Source organism: Haematobia irritans, chromosome 1 (genome assembly GCF_050003625.1).
Source record: "Haematobia irritans isolate KBUSLIRL chromosome 1, ASM5000362v1, whole genome shotgun sequence".
Taxonomy (NCBI): domain Eukaryota; kingdom Metazoa; phylum Arthropoda; class Insecta; order Diptera; family Muscidae; genus Haematobia; species Haematobia irritans.
The window spans coordinates 242,790,853-242,813,787 of record NC_134397.1 but is presented as its reverse complement, the minus strand read 5'-3'; the positions used below and the strand labels follow the sequence as shown (position 1 = coordinate 242,813,787).

The 22,935-nt window shown below is 29.2% G+C and overlaps 1 protein-coding gene across 4 annotated transcripts in view; it reads right to left on the bottom strand.

Moving 5' to 3' along the window:
* The window catches only part of side (motor axon guidance molcule sidestep), an 805,094-nt gene that overhangs the window by 572,490 nt on the left and 209,669 nt on the right, over positions 1 to 22,935 (bottom strand). The window lies entirely within an intron of this gene.

Genomic DNA, 22,935 nt, shown 5'->3' with positions numbered 1-22,935 from the left:
TATGGTCTAAAATTTCAAATAAAAACGTCTTTTATAAAACATATGCTAAATTTAAAAATTATTATGCATTAGTTACAGTTTTTATTTTTTCGAAAATTTTAAAATTGTCGACATCGAAAATTTCAAAAATTTTACATGTTGCCATCACAAGTATACTTAAAAAAACTTTTTATGAATTAAAAGTAGGCATAAAAACCAATGACCGGTAAATTAAGTAAACCAAAGAAAATATTTCTTCAATTTCCAAAAATGAAAATTTCCAATTAAAAATTAAATTGAAGTTGAAAATGTAATCATTTAAAAATTTATCTCATATAATTGAGTTTTTAATCAAATTAAAAAAATAAAGTTAAATAAAAAAATAATTTTAATTAAATTAGATTAATAAATTAAATTAACAAAAAATATTTCCAACTATAAATATAAATCAATAATTATTTTCTATGTTGTTACAATTTATAATATAATAAAATAAATAATTTATTGCTTCTATTAAAAAGTTATTTGATTTTTGCGATCAAAATAAATGAAACTTTTTATTGAACTAATTGAAAAAAATAATCGAAAGTGCCCAAGAAATTAATTTTAATTTTTTAATCAAATATATTTTTTATAATTAATTCTATGTTTGATTCTATAATTTTGTAATTGAATCAATTTCAATTAAAATATCAATTGGATCAATTAATTTATGTTGTTATAATTTATAATATAATAAAATAAATATTTTATTGCCTCTATTAAAAAGTTATTTGATTTTTGCGATCAAAATAAATGAAACTTTTTACTGAACCAATTAAAAAATTAATCGAAAGTGCCCAAGAAATTAATTTTAATTTTTTAATCAAATATATTTTTTTTATAATTAATTCTATGATTGATTCTATTAATTTTGTAATTGAATCAATTTCAATTAAAAAATCAATTGGATCAATTAATTTCGTTATTGCATAGGGGTAAACATTTTTTTTCTGTGTAATGATTTTGTTTCTTTAGCTAATCAATTTTGTGTTTATAAAAAGGTTGTAATTTAATTTAACTAACATACAAGGTTGCCACACTATCTTTGTTTCGCCAAAGCTTTATAGAAATCTCTTAAATGGAATATAGTTTATTCAAATATTTATATTGTTATGAATTCAATAAATTACAGCCAATTTTTTGTTGATATAACGAGTCATTTATCAAATTATTTACGTTTTAGACGAGGAAATTGCTCAGCAATTGTGTGCGTGTGTATTTTTGAGTTTGGCTGGTATGTAGAGAACACTTTGAGAGTCTTATGGAGAGTATTAACAGTGAGAACAAGGTGAGTAACGCAATGACATTAATGCTATTGTGGGTCTGTATGCATAAAGAGTTAGCGAGAGGTTTGTAATGTTAAGGCATTAAATTGATTAGTTAGGTTGTTTTTTCTAAATACGATATTATATTTATTAATCGTCTACACAGTAAAAGCTATTCATTTGCAGAAAATTATTCTATATTAATTGCTATTGTAATAGAAAAGTAATAAAGTACTGGTCACTTCATTATGCAGATAATAGTTTGAAAGTTTTAAAGAGAGAACCTACAGGGAGAATACAATGAGTAAAGCAATTAATACGATTGTATTTTGGTATACATATACGGTTTACGGAGAGGGGGGTTTGGAATTTTAAGGTGTTAAAATGGTCAGTTAGGGTAATTTTTCTAAACAAAATCCAGTATATACGGCCGTAAGTTCGGCCAGGCCGAATCTTATGTACCCTCCACCATGGATTGCATAGAAACTTGTACTAAAGACTTTCACCCACAATCGAATTACTTGGATTGTGGTATCTTAAAACTTCTTAACATCGTTTTCTAAATTGTGAGTTAGTCCATACGTGGTAAAATTCATCCGATTCGCTTGATTTCGACCAATTTTTGCATTGGTGTTTGAGGCCATATATTAACACCACGTACCAAATATCAACTGAAACAGATGAATTTTGGTCTTCCAAGAGGCTCCGGAGGTCAAATCTGGTGGTCGGTTTATATGGGGGCTATATATAATTATGGACCGATGTGGACCAATTTTTGGATGGTTGTTAGAGACCATATACCAACACTATGTACCAAATTTCAGCCGGATCGGATGAAATTTGCTTCTCTTAGAGGGTCCGCAAGCCAAATTTGGGGGTCCGTTTATATGGGGGCTATACGTAAAAGTGGACCGATATGGCCCATTTGCAATACCATCCGACCTACATCAATAACAACTACTTGTGCCAAGTTTCAAGTCAATGGCTTGATTCGTTCGGAAGTTAGCGTGATTTCCACAGACGGACGGACGGACGGACGGACATGCTCAGATCGACTCAGAATTTCACCACGACCCAGAATATATATACTTAATGGGGTCTTAGAGCAATATTTCGATGTGTTACAAACGGAATGACAAAGTTAATATACCCCCCATCCTATGGTGGAGGGTATAAAAAATCTTCTATTTTAATTGCTATTTCAATAGAAAAAGAAAAGTGATTATGGAAAGAACAGTTTGAGAGTCATACAGAGAGCACTTATAGGGAGAAGAGTATCAATAAAGCGATGACATTAATGCGATTGTATTTTGTATGCATATAGGCTTATGGGGGGTTTGGAATTTTAATGTGTTCAAATGATCAATTAACGTAATTTTTCTATAGGCACTAATATTCTACATAGTAAAACCTATAAATTTGCGGAAAATTTAAAGAAACAAATATTCTATATTAATTGCTATTGTAATAGAAAAGTGATATGATACTGCCATGGTCACTTCGTGTAGTAGGAATTGATTGAATGTCAATATATTGTTTGGCATGTTGTACATTTTTTTTTTGCGTTTTGCTCTTGTTATGCTGACATGGAGAAAACAGAGAGACAAGAGTATGAGTGAGTATTTTGTATTTATACATATATGATAAAGGGGGATGTGGTGGGTTTGGAAGTTTTAGATGTTAACAAGATCAGTTGGGATCATTTTGCTGAAGGTCCTAATGCAATTATAACAATTTTACAATGTAACATTTATTTAGTTTAGAATAATCTAGAGAAAAGATTTGCTCTGTATTAACAGATAACTGGTGAAAGCAAAAGGAAAGTGATATAAAACTCCCATGGTCACTCGTTACCCTCTATGAGCCATGTTTTATTTTGAATCCATATAAGTAGGGTTACGTTGTTGTTTTAATTTGAGTAGCTGCTGTTCGGCATGTTTTCTGTGTTTTTGTATTTGGCTTTTGTTATACTGGCATGGAGAAAATAGTTTGAAAGTAATAAGGAGAGCATTTATAGAGAGAAGAGATTGGGTTAAACCAATGAGATAAATAATAATGTGCGTTTTATGCATATGAGGTTAGGGATGGGGGAGTAAGTTTTTTAAAGGCGCTAATGCATGCTAATGCTATTTAATTTAGGAAAAATTAGAGAAAGTAGCTAACAGTCCTTTCTATTCCAATGGGAATGTGATAAAATACTCATTTGGTCACTTCATTCCCCTCTATGACCTATGTGGTATTTTTAATCTCTGTATGGTAACGTTGATGTGTTAATTTTAGTAGCTGCAGTTCGGCATGTTGTGTGTGTGTGTGTGTGGGAGTTTTTGTGTTTGACTATGTAAATTTGGTGTTTGTTGTTCTGTTATTCATGGGGAAATCAGTTTGATAGTCATAATTAGACTATAAGGAGAAGAAAATGTGTTAAAGCAATGACATTAATAGGATTGTATTTTGTATGCATATATGATTAAGGGGTGTGTGGTGGGATTTGAAAATTTTAGGCATTAACATGATCTATTAGGATAGAATTTTTCTAAAAGCTCTAATGCAATTGTTATACATCTACAAAGTAAAGTGTATTCATTTTAGAAAAATTTAACCCTAGATAGTAATTTTTCGTCAAAATTATGACATTTAAAATTTTGTTTTTTTACGTCAAGTGTTTTTTTTTTATTGGAAAATTATAAATTTAAGTTAATTTAATTTAAAGAATATAATATATTTATAATTTTTGTTGACGATGCAAATTATAGGGCCAGGGTTAAAGAAAATAATAACGCTCTATTAATATCTACTGTAAAAGGTAAATTATTATTAAAGATAGATCTTTCATGGTCAGGTTTACTTATAGATAAAACCTGGACACTTCAGAACATATGAGGACCCTGTGTCTTACCCCTAACTGAGTGACTCCGTGACTGTTTGGAAAGACATATGCATGAGCCCTACTACTTCTGCTTCTTAATCTTTGACATTTTTATTTATACACACATCAGCCTAAAACAACATATTGTGAAGGGTAGTTTAACACACGTCTGTCTCCATTGTTTCCATTTTAGCTAAGGATCTCAAAAGTCATAAAAGTGTCAATACCAGGATGCTGCCTTAAATATGCCTTCACATGATAAGGGGGTCGAACTTTGCACAAGCGGCCTACGACCCTCCTACAGTCAAATAGTTAATGTTGTATATCCACCCAAAAATTACAATGACAAAAACAAAATCTAGACATTTTAGTATGGCAAAGTTTAAAGCATTTATAACAATCCATGATTTACGTCTATTAGAAAAAGAGTTTTTATTTATGATTGAATGGGAATGGGTGAAGGTTGATGGAATCTATGGATCCCCAAAAACTAACTACAATAAAATGACATCATAAATAAAACAAAAAAAAAAAGTTTATCAGAAACAAAAAAATGAAATTTATGAGTTTTATGCTAGACTGCCAATATTCTGAGAACAGAGAGATGAGTATTGAAGGTTATATCAAGGAATTGAGTTTTTGAAGACATAGGTTCACATACCAAAGGTTTTGTCAATCGAGGCCTTAGTAGATATTTGTTTACCATCTAAAGGAAATATATCAATAGATGTAGATTATAGAAAAAATTAAAAAAATAATTAAGTAAAATACCAAAGTCGACTTTTCCAGAGTTAGAAAAATTGACTTTCATAAATGTAAAAATAAATGAAGTTCGTCTGTGATAGTTATCATTATATTGTAGTCAATATTAATCCCAGAAAACCGTGATAGTCACAACAAATGATGATTCGGAACCACGGTTGTCACAGTTAGTAGAATTCTCCCAAAAATGGTAGATTTTTGTACTGCTTTGTAGATTGGTAGAATTCCTGATGTTTTAGTAGATTTTGCCAAATATTCCTCTCCTACAAAGAGGTAATTCACAAATTTTACATAGAAATAAAATTTTGACAAAGTTTTTTATAGAAATTAAATTTTGACAAAAGATTCTATAAAAATAAAATTTTAACAAAATTTTCTATTGAAATAAAATTTTGACAACATTTTCCATTGAAATAAAATTTTGACAAAATTTTCTATACAAAATAAAAATGTTGAAATTTCTTGTAGAAAAATTTCTATAAAAATAAAAATTTTGACAAACCTTCCTATAGAAATAAAATTTTGATATAAGTTTCTATAAAAATGAAATTTTGACAAAATTTTCTTTAGAAATAATTTTTTACCAAAATAAAATTTTGACAAAATTTTCTATAAAAATGAAATTTTGAAAAAAAATTCTATAGAAATAAATTTTTAACAAAATGAAATTTTAAAAAAATTTTCTATAGAAATTAAATTTTGGCAAAATTTTATATTGAAATAAAATTTTGACAAAATTTTCTATTTAAATACATTTTTAATAAAATTTTCTACAGAAATAGAATTTTGACAAAATTTTCTTATAGAAATAAAATTTTGACAAAAAATTTTTATAGAAATAAAATGTTGACAAAATTTTTTAGAGAAATAAAATTTTGACAAAATTTTCTATAGAAGTAAAATTTTGACAAAATTTTCTATAGAAATAAATTTTGACATAATTTTGTATAGAAATAAAAATTCTGACAAAATTTTCTATAGAAATAGAATGTTGACAAAATTTTCCATAGAAATGAAATTTTGACAAAATTTTCTACTGAAATAAAATTATGACAAAATATTCCACAGAAATAAAATTTTGACAAAATTTTCTATAGAAATAAAATTTTGAAAAAATTTTCTATAGAAATAAATTTTTGAAAAAATTTTCTATAGAAATTAAATTTTGACAACATTTTCTATAGAAATAAAATTTTGACAAATTTTCTATAGAAATAAAAATTTGGCAAAATTTTCTATAGAAATGAAATTTTGAAAAAAAAAATCTATAAAAATAAAGTTTTGACAAAATTTTCTATAGAAATAAGATTTTGACAAAACATTCCATAGAAATAAAATTTTAACAAAATTTTCTATAGAAATAAAATTTTGACAAAATTTTCTATAGAAATAAAAATTTGACAAAATTTTCTATAGAAATAAATTTTTGACAAAATTTTCTATAGGAATAAAAGTTTGACAACATTTTCTATAGGAATAAAAGTTTGACAAAATTTTCTATAGAAATAAAAATTTGACAAAATTTTCTATAGAAATAAAATTTTGACAAAGTTTTCTATAGATATAAATTTTTAACAAAATGTTCTATAGAAATAAAATTTTGACATAATTTTGTATAGAAAAAAGTTTTGTCAAAATAAAATTTTGGCAAAATTTTCTATACAAAATAAAAATTATGACAAAATTTCTTGTAGATATAAAATTTTGACAAAATTTTCTATACAAATAAAAATTTTGACAAAATTATCGATTGAAATAACATTTTGACAAAATATTCTATAGAAATAGAATTTTAACAAAATTTTCTATTGAAATAAAATTTTGAGAAAATATACTATAGATATAAAATTTTGACAAAATTTTCTATAGAAAGTAACTTTTGACAAAATTTTCTATAGAAATAAAATTTTGACAAAATGTTCTATAGAAATAAATTTTTGACAAAATTTTCTATAGAACTAAAATTTTGACGAAATTTTCTATAGAAACAAATATTTGAGAAATTTTTCAATACAAATAAAAATTTTGTCAAAATCTTCTATAAAAATAACATTTTTTACTAAAATTGTGGTCCTTTCCGATCATTAGCCGATTTAAATTTTTAGTCGATTTTAGATGGCATCGAAAATGTACACTAATAGAAAAAATTGCGTTGCGCAATCGTGAACGGACGGTGACAAAATGAAACGGAAACGTTGACAAAAAATCAATACGGAATGTTCACGATTTCGTCCACGGGCGTTCACGATTCTATGAACGGCATTCGTTTTTCTTTGGCCATGAAAATTCTGAAAATAATCCTTAGACGTTGTTATGGCAACTCCGCCGGTGGTGCAATGTGCTAAGGCGACTGTTAACGCGTATGGTGCAGACGACACAGGTTCGAGTCACGGTAGCGGAAATCTTTTTTTAATTTTGTTTTTAAATTCGTTGCCATTACGTTTTCAGATCATGAACGTGGTTGTTGTTTTGACCAGGCATGGTGTCATTTTAACGTTGTCAGATTGACCCCATATGTTTTCAGTTTGACAACACATGTTTGTTGATTCACTTTTGTGAACAGATTGTTTTGAAATGACCACGCCGGTCGCGATTATTTCTATGGGTGTCGATCTACAAAGTGGTGCAGGCTATAATATTGTCGGCCCCGTCCGACTTTATGCATTCCTTACTTTTTAATTTTTTTAATTAAATATCAAACACCCGCAAAAGGCCTTTATATCTTTCTCTTGATCCTTTTGAATGCAATCCGTTTTACAACCCATAGGTCTTCCAAAACTATGAATAAATGATTCCTTTTGAATATGGGTTATCTATCTACTCAATAACTGTCATGTCATCAGGATATTTTTTTTATAACATAAAGATATTCATTCTCTTTGGGATTTCGTTACCCATTGCCTCGTTGTTGTCTTCGGTTGCTTTAACTCGAATATCCTTTTACAACGAATTTCCATTCATTAATTGCAATATTTTATTTATAAATCACATAAAACAAATTAAGGTAAGGCTGGTTGAGTTTGCATAAAAATTCTCTCACAAACAACCAACTCAGCCACCCACCTACTCAGCCATCCACCTATCGAAGAAGAAAACGAAAAACCTTCATCTAGCCATGCACTCCAATCCATTTACCCAGAGATGTATAAACAAAATAAAAATTAATGAAAAGGATATTTCTGACATCTCCTTAATACATACAGGCAGGCTGAACGGATAATGTATTAAGCCATTTCAAGCTTTTGTGAATTTAATGAGGTCCTTGTTAATGATGAGCCTGATGATGAGTAAACCTGTTAAAAAAAATAACAGAAACAGACAAAATCAAGGATTTATGCTGGTGATAATGCTGGCCTCGTGGCTCATGATGACGTATGGATGGTTGGTGGATTGGGTGTCTGGTGTTTTATGTTTTATTGTTGGCCTCTATTTGATTATGCGAAAATCAACACGATTCTTGACAAAAAATATATGTAGATTTAATGATCTGTTGGGTTAGGAAAAAATAAAACCAACCTCAAATAAATCGTATATCTCGGTTTGTTTATACCAGCAACTGATACACGCACTACGATGACACGAATGATAATAAAATCTAATAAGGATACGGATATATGTGGCAACACTCTGTCACATAAAAACACTCTCTCTCACACATTCACCCACGCACTCATTTCCGCTCTCTGACATTTCATTTGGGAATATTTGTTTAAATATGTATATCTCTGGCCTCTTTCTCCACTCTCTCCTACCACCACGAAACGTGGTTAACGTGTGTGTGCTCTATCATAAAAATTCAAGAGGTCTTTTTTGTTGAGTAGCTAACATACATCTGAATATTATTTGCCGGTGGTTGGTACATCATCTCATCATCATCATCTTCCTGGTGATGAGTCTGCTGTGAGGGGTTGGGGGGAAATGACAATAAACACCAAGACATGTTTTCCACAGATTTCTTTAACCGAACCAAACACAGATGAAAACGGGAAAAAATTAAGATGTATTTCTTGCTTGCATATATGCGCGTGTGTTATCACGTGTAACAGCAACCCTTCATTAATTTAGGAAATTATCTCATAAATCCCTTTAAATTATCCAACCATCATAAAGATGTTGATTTTTTATGCCGTTCTTCTTTTAAGAAATCCTTTGAGTCATATATGAACAAATAATGTAGACTTTAGGAATATATAAAAGGAGGATTATATACAATTAAATCTAAGCGACATTTTATCTTGGCTAAGACTAATAAGCGGCTTACCTTCAATTAAATTTAAACAAAAATTATTTAAATTAACAAACTCTTTCTCCTTTAAACGCAAGTAACAAAGAAAATATCAGCAAAAAAAATACTTCCATTTAGGGACACAAAAGATGAAAATCAACCTTTTGACAAATTAAAGAATTATGTTGAAAAAATCACAATTTTATTTCTATAGTAACTATTGTCAACATTTTATCTCTATAGAAAATTTTATAAAAATTTTATTTCTATAGACAATTTTGTGAAAATTGTATCCCCCTAGAAAATGTTGTCAATATTTTATTTTGTAATAAACATTTTTAACACAATTTTATTTCTGTAGAAAATTTTGTCAAAATTTTATTTCTATAGCAAATTTGATCAAAATTTGGTTTCTATAGAAAATTTTGTCCAAATTTTATTTCTATAGAAAATTTTGTCAAAATTTTATTTCTATAGAAAATTTTGTACAATTTTTTTTCTATAGAAAATTTTGGCAGAATTTTTATTTCGATGGAAAATTATGCCAAAATTTTATTTCTATAGAAAATTTTGTCAAATTTTTTTTTCTATACATTTTACATCTATAGAAAACTTTCTTCAAGATTTTATTTCTATAGAAAATTGTGTCAATATTTTATCTGTATAGAAAATTTTGTCAAAATTTCATTTCTATAGAAAATTTTGTCAAAATTTTATTTCTATAGAAAATTTTGTCAAAATCTTATCTCTATAGAAAATTTTGTTTATATTTTATTTCTATAGAAAATTTGGTCAAAATTTTATTTCTATAGAAAATTTTGTTAAAATTTTATTTGAGTAGAAATTTTGTTAAAATTTTATTTCTATAGAAAATTTGGTACAAATTTTATTTCTATACAAAATTTAATTTTTTTGCCAAAGACAATTTGGTCAACATTTTATTTCTATACAAAATTTTATTTCTATAGCAGATTTTGTCAAAATTTTATTTCTGCAGAAAATTTTATTTCCCCAGAAACTTTTGGTGAAATTTTATATCTATAGTAAATTTTGTTAAAATTTTATTTTTATAGAAAATTTGTCAAAATTTCATTTCTATATAAAATTCTGACAAATTTTGATTTCTATTGAAAATTTTGTCAAATTTTTATTTCTATAGAAAATTTTGTCGAAATTTTATTTTTATAGAAAATTTGTCAAAATTTTATTTCTATAGAAAATTTTGTCAAGCCCTCTAGATAGTTTAATCAATAATTCGTCAAAATTTTATTTCTGTAGAAAATTTTTGCAAAATTTTATCTATACAAAAATTTTGACAAAATCTATAGAAAGTTTTACCAATATTTCGTCAACATTTTATTTCTATAGAAAATTTTGTCAATATTTTATCTGTATAGAAAATTTTGTCAAAATTTTATTTCTATAGAAAATTTTGTCAAAATTTTATTTCTATAGAAAGTTTTGTCAAAATTTTGTTTCTATCGAAAATTAGTCAAAATTTTATTTTTATAAAAAATTTGGCCAAAATTTTACTTCTATAGAAAATTTTGTCAATATTTTATCTGTATAGAAAATTGTGTCAAAATTTTATTTCTTTAGAAAATTTTGTCAAAATTTTATTTCTATACAAAATTGGGTCAAAATTTTATTTCTATAGACAATTTTGTCAAAATTTTATTTCTATAGAAAATGTTGTCAATATTTTATCTCTATAGAAAATTTTGTCAAAATTTTATTTCTATAGAAAATTCTGTCATCATTTTATTTCTATAGAAAATTTTGTCAAAATTTTATCTTTATCAAAATTGTACTTCTATAGAAAATATTGTCAAAATTGTATTTCTATAAAACATTTTATCAAAATGTTATTTCTTTGGAAAATTTTGTCAAAATTTTATTTTTATAAAAAATTTTGTCAAAATTTTATTTTTTTAGAAAATTTTGTCGAAAATTTATTTCTATAGAAAATTTTGTCAAAATTATATTTCTATAGATAATTTTATTAAAATTTTACATATATAGAAAACTTTCTTCAAAATTTTATTTCTATAGAAAATTTTGTCAATATTTTATCTGTATAGAAAATTTTGTCAACCTTGTATTTCTAAAGAAAATTTGTCAAAATTCTATTTCTATAGAACATTTGGTAAACATTTTGATTCTATAGAAAATTTTGTCAATATTTTAATTCTATAGAAAATTTGGTCAAAATTTTATTTCTATAGAAACTTTTTACAAAATTTTGGTCAACATTTTATTTCTATAGAAAATTTTGTAAAATTTTTAATTGTATAGAAAATTTGGTCAAAATTGTATTTCTATAGAAAGTTTTGTCAAAACTTTATTTCTATAGAAAATTAATCAAAATTTTATTTCTATAGAAAATTTTTTCAAAACTTTGTGTCTGTAGAAAATTTTGTTAAAATTTTATTTGTTTAACAGGTTGGCTGATAAGTCCCCGGTCTAACAAAGAAAAACACATTTTTTTGTCAAAATTCGTTTTTATTATTCAACATAGTTCCCTTCAAAAGCGATACGACGATAATAGCGACCTTCCAATTTTTTGATACCATTTTGGTGGTACTCCTTCGGTTTTGCCTTAAAATAAGCCTCAGTTTCGCCGATCACCTCTTCTTTGCAGCCAAATATTTTCCCTGCGAGCATCCTTTTGAGGTCTGAGAACAAGAAAAACTCGCTGGGGGCCAGGTCCTGAGAATACGGTGGATGGGGAAGCAATTCGAAGCCCAATTCATGAATTTTTGCCATCGTTCTTGTGGCACGGTGTGTTGTCTTGGTGGAACAACACTTTTTCCTTCTTCATATGGGGCCGTTTTGCCGCGATTTCGACCTTCAAACGCTCCAATAGCACCATATAACAGTCACTGTTTATGGTTTTTCACTTCTCAAGATAACCGATAAAAATTATTCCATGCGCATCCCAAAAAACAGAGGCCATTACTTTGCCAGCGGACTTTTGAGTCTTTCCACGCTTTGGAGACGGTTCACCTGTCGCTGTCCACTCAGCCGACTATCTATTGGACTCAGGAGTGTAGTGGTGGAGCCATGTTTCATCCATTGTCACATATCGACGGAAAAACTCGGGTGTATTACGAGTTAACAGCTGCAAACACCGCTCAGAATCATCAACACGTTGTTATTGTTGGTCAAATGTGAGCTTGCGCGGCACCTATTTTGCACAGAGCTTCCGCATATCCAAATATTGATGAATGATATGACCAACACGTTCCTTTGATATCTTTAAGGCCTCTGCTATCTCGATCAACTTCATTTTATGGTCATTCAAAATCATTTTGTGGGTTTTTTTGATGTTTTCGTCGGTAAACACCTCTTTCGGGCGTCCACTGCGTTCACCGTCCTCCGTGCTTATTTCACCACGCCTGAATTTTGCATACCAATCAATTATTGTTGATTTCCTTGGGGCAGAGTCCGGAAACTCATTATCAAGCCAAGTTTTTGCTTCCACAGTATTTTTTCCCCATCAGAAAACACTATTTTATCAAAACAAGAAATTCCTTTTTTCTATTTTTTTTTTCATAATAACAAAAGTTGCTTCACAAAAGACGCTCAATGTTATCTCATAAACTAATTGACTTACAGACGTCAAATTTTGACACGAATTATTTGAATGTTGGTACTATATAAAAATAATATGCATTTTATACTAGCGACGCCATCTATGTGTCAGACCGGGGACTTATCAGCCAACCTGTTATATTTTATTTCTATAGAAAATTAGGTCAAAATTATATTTTTATAGAAAATTTTATCAATTTTTTGTTGCCAAAAAAAAATTTGGTCAAAATTTTATTTTCGCAGAATTGTACTTAGAGCAAAAAATGTCAGAAACCAATTTTGCCTTTATTCCGAAATTTCAACGATTTTAAATATCCTCTTTCACAATGGGATGGCAGCACATTTATTGCTTAACTGTCAATGACAATAAATCAAGATAAAATTAATTAATACGATTGTAAAACCTCTTCTATCATTTCGTGTTAATTGCTATTTTTACATCGCATCACCCTTTGAGGTCATTATCCCGAAAAGATTCTTGACCCCTTTGAAATTTTGCTTCAGTCTAGTTCTCAAAACTAGGAGCGGCATCATCAAAAATACTTCTATTTCTATGAAAACCTATATAAAAGCACAGATAAAAGAAGTAAACATGGCAACCAAATGTCTATTTAGCAAAAACGAAAAAAAGCAAGAATAAAAAAGAAATTTGTCTTTTTTGTGTGTGGGTCCTTTGTGATTTTAGGGTAGATTTATGTCAGATCTTTAATCACATTTAATTTGCTTACCGTTACCGTCTATATGTGTGTCGGTCTGTCTGTCTGTCCATGATGTTGAACAGAAAACATATTTCGCTATACTAAAAAGCTAATCGTATATCCTTTTCAAAGTAGACAAGGTAACGATAATGGTGGTGGTAGTGGTAGTAAAAATTATACCTTCATGACTACTTAAACAATAGAGAAGATGATGGGTTTAGCCAAAGCTTTTGTTATTGGAGATGGGAGGCTGTCCACCATCGAAATAAGGACAAGAGAAAAATGTTTTCCTATTAATTTGTTTTTCCTTCTTTTTTTGCCTAAGCCAAACTTTTATCATTAGCCTAAGAAAGGTAAGTTAGCTTTTGCAAAAAGTTGATGGCGGGCTGGCTTAACTGGAGATGGAGGCAAGCAAAAACCTATGGCAAAGCAAGCATATGGGTCATGTCACTTTGAAAACAAATGGGTCACAAAAACAAAATACGCTGATAATATTTATTGTTTTGCTACACTGAGAAGAAAACTCAAAAATAAAAAATCAAAAATAGGAATATTTAGGGATTCAAAAACGAAATCTACGGTTTCTAGAACACGATTGCCACAGTTGATAGAATTTTACAAAAATGGTAGATTTTCACTGTTTGGTAGATTCGTAAAATTCTTGATGTTTCGGTAGATTTTGCAAAATATTCCCTTCTAAATCTATAGAAATAAATCTGACAAAATTTTCTATAGAAATAAAATTTTAACAAAATTTTCTATACAAAAAAAAAAAAAAAATTAACAAAATTTTTTACAGGAATAAAATTTTGATAAAATTATCTTGGGAAATAAAATTTTCTATAGGAATCTGTTGGAAAAATTTTTCTATCAAAATAAAATTTTGATAAAACCTTCCATATATACTATTTTGACAAAACTTTCTATAGAAATTCAAATTGCGACAAAACTTTCTGTAGAAATTGAAATGACACAATTTTCTATAGAAATAAAACGAAATTTTCTACAGAAATTAAAATTGTGACAAAACTTTCTATAGAAGTTAAAATTTTGAAACTATTTTATATAGAAATAAAATGTTGACAAAATTGTCTATGGAAATAAAATTTTGACAAAATTTTCAATAGAAATAATATTATGACAAAATTTTCAATAGAAATAAAATTTTGACAAAATTTTCTATAGAAATAAAATTATGACACAATTTTCTATGGAAATGAAATTTTAAACATTTTGACAAAATTCTCTATAGAAATAAAATTTTGACAATATTTTCCATACAAATAAAATTTTCGTTTGAAATTAAATTTTGACAAAATTTTCGTTGGAAGTAAAATTCTTACAAAATTTTCTATGCAAATAAAATTCTATATAAATAAATTCTATATAAATAAATTTTCTTTGGAAATAAAATTTTGGCAACATTTTCCATAAAAATAAAATTTTGACAAAATTTTCTATAGAAATAAAATTTTCATAAAATTTTCTATAGAAATAAAATGTTGACAATTTTTTTTACTGAAATATAATTTTGACAAAATTTTATATAGTTTTTTTTTTAATTTCAAAATTAATTATTTTTCGAGCTTTATGGACAAATTACATAAAGGAATTTGATTTATGGAACCATCATGCTAACATGAAAAAGAATAAAATTTTTGGCAAAATTTTTTATAGAAATACAATTTTGACAAAATTTTTATAGAAAAATTTGGACACAATTTGCTATAGAAAAAAATTGGACAACGTTTTCTATAGAAATAAAATTTGGACAACATTTTCTATAGAAATAAAATTTTGACATAATTTCTTATAGAAATAAAATAGAAATAGAAAGAAAATTTTCTATAGAAATAAAATTTTCAGAGAATTTTCTATACAAATAAAATTTTGAGAAAATTTTCTATAGAAGTAAATTTTTTGACAAAATTTTCTATAGAAATAAAATTTTGAAAATTATTTTACAGAAACACAATTTTGACAAAATTTTATATAGATTTTTTTTTTAAATTTTACAATTAATTATTTTTTATGTACAAATTACATCAAGGAATTTGATTTATGGAACAATCAGGCTAACATGAAAACGAATATAATTTTTGACAAATTTTTTTATAGAAATACAATTTTAACAAAATTCTCCATAGAAAAAATTTGGTCACAATTTTCTATAGGAAAAATTGGACAAAATTTTCTATAAAAATAAAATTTGGACATCATTTTCTTTAGAAATAAAATTTTGACCAAATTTTCTATAGAAATTAAATTTTGACCAAAATTTCTTATAGAAATAAAATTTTGAACAAAACTTTCTATCAAAATAAAATTTTAACAAAACTTTCCTTAGCAATAACATTTTGACAAATTTTTTTTTTAGAAATAAAGTTATGACAAAATTCTCTATAGAAATAAAATTTTGACAAAATTTTCTACTAAAATAAAATTTCAACAAAATTTTCTATGGAAATAAAATTGTGAAACATTTTCTATGGAAATAAAATTGTGACAAATTTTCTATAGAAATAAAGTTTTGACAAAATATTCTAAGGAAAAAAAAATACGACAAAATTTTCTATGGAAATAAAATTTTGACAAATATTCTATGGAAATAAAATTTTGACAAATATTCTATGGAAATAATATTTTGACAAAATTGTCTAAAGTAACGTTAGGTGAGGTGGCAGCCCGATGTATCAGGCTCACTTTGACTATTCAGTCCATTGTGATACCACATTGGTGAACTTCTCTCTTATCACTGAGTGCTGCCCGATTCCATGTTAAGCCCAATGGCAAGGGACCTCCTTATTATAGCCGAGTCCGAACGGCGTTCCACATTGCATTGAAACCACTTAGAGAAGCTTTGAAACCCTCAGAAATGTCACCAGCATTGCTGAGGTGGGATAAACTTTTAAAAAACTTTTTGGTGTTCGGTCGAATCGAGCCCACGACCTTGTGTATGCAAGTCGGGCATTGCATTGCACCATGGTGGCTGCCCTTCTAAAGTAAAAATTTTTTTACAAAATTTTCTATGGAAATAAAATTTTGACAAAAATTTCTATAAAAATAAAATTTAAACAAAATTTTCTTGTAAAATTAAATTTTGACAAAAATTTCTATAGAAATAAAATTTAAGCAAAATTTTCTTGTAAAATTAAATTTTGACAAAATTTTATATAGCGATATATTTTTGACAAAATTTGCTATAGAAATAAAACTTTGACAAAATTTTCAATAGAAATAAAATTAAAAAAAAATTTCTATAGAAATAAAGATTTGACAATATGTTCTATACAAATAATTTTTCTAAAAATTTTGACCATGGTGGCTGCCCTTCTAAAGTAAAAATTTTTTTACAAAATTTTCTATGGAAATAAAATTTTGACAAAAATTTCTATAAAAATAAAATTTAAACAAAATTTTCTTGTAAAATTAAATTTTGACAAAAATTTCTATAGAAATAAAATTTAAGCAAAATTTTCTTGTAAAATTAAATTTTGACAAAATTTTATATAGCGATATATTTTTGAAAAAATTTGCTATAGAAATAAAACTTTGACAAAATTTTCAATAGAAATAAAATTAAAAAAAAATTCTATAGAAATAAAGATTTGACAATATGTTCTATACAAATAATTTTTCTAAAAATTTTGACAAAATTTTTTTTTGGAAATAAAATTTTGAAAAAATATTCTATGGAAATAAAATTTAGACAAAATATTCTATGGAAATAAATTTTAGACAAAATATTCTATGGTAATAACAAAATATTTTATGGAAATAAAATTTAAACAAAATTTTCCTTGGCAATTAAATTTTGAAAAAATTTTCTAGAGAGATATGTATGTTTTTGACAAACATTTTGATAGAAATAAAATGTTGACAAAAATTTTAGAAAAATTTCAAATTAAGATTGTTATTTAAATTTGGTAGAGTTTTGGTAAAAGTTACTTTAATTACTGGTAGCTTATTTTTAGCAGGAGAGCCAACCGTGTTCTAGAAGCACAAGACACCAAATCTGGAGGTAGATTTATATGGGCGCTCTATCAAAACCTGGACCGCCAAGCTCCATATTCGGCACAGCTATTTGTGGTCCTCCAATATCTCTAGATTTCCAATTTCAGGCAAATACGATAAAAACTACGGTTTATAAAAGCTCGAGAAAAGCTAATCGGGAGATCGCTCTAACATATATGGTGGTTATACCAAAACATGGACCAATACACATTATACTTGCAAACCTATTTTTTATTCTTATATACCTCTTTATTTCTAATTTAATCAAAATCGGGTAAAAACTACGGTTTATAGAAGCACAAGACCCAAAATCTGGAGATAGGTCTATATGGTGGCTATACCCAAACATGGATATCGATATACACCTTATTCGGCATACCTATTTGTGGTTCTAAAATATATCTAGATATCTCTTTCTCTAAACTACGGTGTCTAGAAGCCCAAAGGCCCTAAATTGTGAGATCGGTTTATACGGACCGATTTAGCTCATCTCCGAAATTGACCTGCCTTCAAACAAAAAACTAAACCTGATATCTATGTATATCAGGACGATAACACTGTTATTAAAGGGTGTAGCGTGATTACAACCGACAGACCGACGGACATATGGACATGGTTATATCGTCTTAGAATTTCTGCCTGATCAAGAATTTTATATAGTCGAAAAACGATATAATCAGTGGACTGATAACTCTAAGCGAGCCTGAAATTTTGGGCTGCCACTATAACAGTCTGCGTGTATGAAATCCTAATAGTTATAGTTGAGAAATCTCCCCATGCTCAATGCGTGATCAAATGGTAGATTTTGCTTTTCATTATTAACGTCATAACTTCTTCTTTATTTTGAAATAAACACCAACTCATTGATTTCACAAAAACTTCATTTCTCTTTAAATACGAAAATAAAACCGCTTATTGGAAAACTGTTTCGCCATAGCATTCCCCGCAATGTTTTTTGTTTATGTGTAATTTTATTCAGCTACCGTTTACCGGTGGGTTACCTTTACTTCATGATGAAAAGATAACAGAAATTACCATTTTTTCGCTCCCCTCTAGCACCTTACAACTTAGTTGCCTTGTGTACTTTATCTAATGTTAATTGGCTAGAGGTGGGTTAATTTATGTTTAAATGTTCAATTCCTGGCACAACAAAAGACTCCCGGGTATATGCAAAGAAAAACTTAAGAAGAAAGTCGAAATTTTGGGATGAAACATAGGATGTGGGATGTGTAATTTCCAATTTTCCGCAAAACTAAAACAGTTCTACGGTAATTGGAACAATGTATGGCGTGGGCGAGTGGTGGGATGGGGTGGGTATTTGTATAGGCCAAAATGCTTGAAGGTTTCCCTCGAGAGAAATGAGGGCGTGCATAAAATCGTGTATCCTATTTACTCTCAGTTCTACTCAATGTACTGATAATCAGATACCCCCACCACTACCACAACATGCATGATTGACTGAATGGGGGGTGTATGTTAGGTGGCAATAAGCACAGTTATTGAGCACAACAATGATGCATGGGGTGATGGGTGTTGATTTTAACGAAACTTCAGCCAAGCCAAATGCAAACACTCAGACACAGCCACACGCATATGTGCTTACTCTCACTATCTTTCTTTCTCTTACAAAAACTTTGTTCATTAGATGCTCCATGAGAGTTTAGTTTGTCTTACAATTAACGAAGAAAACAAAAAAAAAACTTTCAACTGTTATTACCTCGTTTGAAGTTTGATAAACTGGCAATGTCTGAAATGATGAAATGATGCAGCAGTGATGGGAAAATTGCTAAGGTAAACACTAGTGCGTGCGAATATATTCGACAAATAATAGAAAACTCTTGATTAAATTCAGTTTATAAGACATGCATGTCTATGTGTAGGTAAGAAAAACAAAATCTCTGAATTTGCCAGGTAAAGAAATGCAATGTGAATTCCATTTCGGTATTATGGATTCATTTTGATATTTACACTATGGCATCACTACACACAATTTAATGATTTCAATAGCAATTTTCTATTAATTTTTTCATTGATTCAATTAATTTTTTAATTGATGTTGATTACAATATTCAATTAATTTTTTTATTAAACACGAAATTATTTTTAATAGCTATACTCTATTTTTTATACCCTCTACCATAGGATGGGGAGTATATTAACTTTGTCATTCCGTTTGTAACACATCGAAATATTGCTCTAAGACCCCATAAAGAATATATATTCTGGGTCGTGGTGAAATTCTGAGTCGATCTGAGCATGTCCGTCCGTCTGTTGAAATCACGCTAACTTCCGAACGAAACAAGCTATCGACTTGAAACTTGGCACAAGTAGTTGTTATTGATGTAGGTTGGACGGTATTGCAAATGGGCCATATCGGTCCACTTTTACGTATAGCCCCCATATAAACGGACCCCCAAATTTGGCTTGCAGACCCTCTAAGAGAAGCCAAATTCATCCGATCCGCCTGAAATTTGGTACATGGTGTTGGTATGTGGTCTTTAACAACTATGCAAACATTGGTCCACATCGGTCCATAACTATATATAGCGACCATATAAACCGATCCCCAGATTTGGCTTGCAGAGCCTCTAAGAGAAGAAAATTTCATCCGATCCGGCTGAAATTTGGTACATGGTGTTGGTATGTGGTCTTTAACAACTATGCAAACATTGGTCCACATCGGTCCATAATTATATATAGCGACCATATAAACGGATCCCCAGATTTGGCTTGCGGAGCCTAAAAGAGAAGCAAATTTCATCCGATCCGGCTGAAATTTGGTACATGGTGCTGGTATATGGTCTCTAACAATCATGCAAAAATTGGTCCACATCGGTCCATAATTATATATAGCCCCCATATAAACCGATCCCCAGATTTGGTTTGCGGAGCCTCAAAGAGAAGCAAATTGCATCGGATCCGGCTGAAATTTGGTACATGATGTTGGTATATGGTCTCTAACAACCATACAAAAATTGGTCCACATCGGTCCATAATTATATATGGCGCCCATATAAACCGATCCCCAGATTTTGGTTCCGGAGCCTCAAAGAGAAGCAAATTTCATCCGATCCGCCTGAAACTTGGTACATGATATTGGTATATGGTCTCTAACAACCATGCAAAAATTGGTCCATATCGGTTCGTAATTATATATAGCCCCCATATAAACAATGTAACATAATAATATTACAGAGAATATTAGGAAGACATCGAAAACAGATTTACGCCACCATCCATAACATTTCTTTATAGTAGAACTCATAGCGGATAATATTATTTACCAAAAAGGACATTTGATGTTGTTCAACAACGAAAGAGAATTGTAAACATAATTTAGCTTCAGTTCGTAGAAATTGCTTACAAACATGTCAAGACTAATCAAATTTTATGTCATTTTTGCTTCCGTAAAATGTAAATCGTAATAGACATTCTTATAATATCAGAGATTTGCAAAATAAATATCATGGAGATATAATTAACTATTCGCCACTATAGGTTTAAGTAAAACAAAAATAAATTTCCAGGTAAGAGTAATTAAGCAAAATCTAAGAAAATCTAGTATATGATATCATATACAAAACTCTTTCGAAGGACACATATTTTCCCCCAATAAAATTAATTATGCACAACAAATAAAATAAAGCTAAATCAGGGAAAAATCTCCAACAAATACTATTGTTTGTTAACTGTAAATTTGTGCAGTTTTTTTCATATTCCAATAGGGAAGGGTCCTAATTAAAACGTTTGTATTAGATAATCTGTTCTTTGAATATGATTTGAATAAATTAAAAAAAATAGATTTAGACATTGAAAAGAATTGATAGGAACAATCTAATGCAAACATTTATCAAGTTAGGAATCGTTCTTTCGTCATACGGAGAAACTGTCAATGTGTGCGGCCTCATAATAGAATACAGTCGAAGCTCGGTTTTACAAACGATATATTGTTAGGCCCTTTGGTTAATTAGAAATAAGTAAATATGGCCATAAGTTCGGCCAGGCCGAATCTTATGTACCCTCCACCATGGATTGCGTAGAAACTTCTACGAAAGACTGTCATCCACAAATTTCAACTCACATGGTTGTTAAATATCATATGCTACCACCACGTACCAAATTTCAAGCAGATCGGATGAATTTTGCTTCTCCAAAAGGCACCGGAGGTCAAATCTGGGGATCAGTTTATATGGGAGCTATATATTATTATGGACTGCTAGGAACCAATTCCTGCATGGTTGTTGGATACCCTATACTAACATCACGTACCAAATTTCAACCGAATGGGAAGAATTTTGCTCTGCCAAGGTGCTCCGGAGGTCAAATCTGGGGATCGGTTTATATGGGGCCTATATATAATTTGGACCGATATCGACCAATTTTTGCATGGGTGTTTGAGGCCATATATTAACATCACGTACCAAATTTCAACTGAATCAGATGAATTTTGATCTTCTAAGAGGCTCCGGAGGTCAAATCTGGAAATCCGTTTGTATGGGGTCTATATATAATTATGGACCGATGTGAACCAATTTTTGCATGGTTGTTAGAGACCATATATTAACACCATGTACCAAATTTCAGCCGGATCGGATGAAATTTGCTTCTCTTAGAGGCTCCGCAAGCCAAATCGGGGGATCGGTTTATATGGGGGCTATATATAATTATGGACCGATATGAACCATACTATACTAACATCACGTACCAAATTTCAACCGAATGGGAAGAATTTTGCTCTTCCAAGGTGCTCCGGAGGTCAAATCTGGGGATCGGTTTATATGGGGCCTATATATAATGATGGACCGATATCGACCAATTTTTGCACTGTTGTTAGAGACCATATACTAACACCATGTACCAAATTTCAGCCGGATCGGATGAAATTTGCTTCTCTTAGAGGCTCCGCAAGCCAAATCTGGGGATCGGTTTATATGGGGGCTATATATAATAATGGACCGATGTGGACCAAATTTTGCATGGTTGTTAGAAACCATATACCAACGCCATGTACCAAATTTTAGCCGGATCGGATGAAATTTGCTTCTCTTAGAGACTCCGCAAGCCAAATCGGGGGATCGGTTTATATGGGGGTTATACGTAAAAATGGACCGATATGGCCCATTTGCAATGCCATCCGACCTCCATCAATAACAACTACTTGTGCCAAGTTTCAAGTCGATAGCTTGTTTCGTTCGGAAGTTAGCTTGATTTCAACAGACGGACGGATGGACGGACATGCTCAGATCGACTCAGAATTTCACCAGGACCCAGAACATATATACTTTATGGGGTCTTAGAGCAATATTTCGATGTGTTACAAACGGAATGACAAAGTTAATATACCCCCCATCCTATGGTGGAGGGTATAAAAATGTGGAGAAAATTTTACCAAAAAAAAACTACCAAACAAAAAATCTTATTTTGCAAAATTGTATGTCGGTAGAAAATTTTCTTAGAATTTTATTTCTGTATAACCTTTGGTCAAAATCG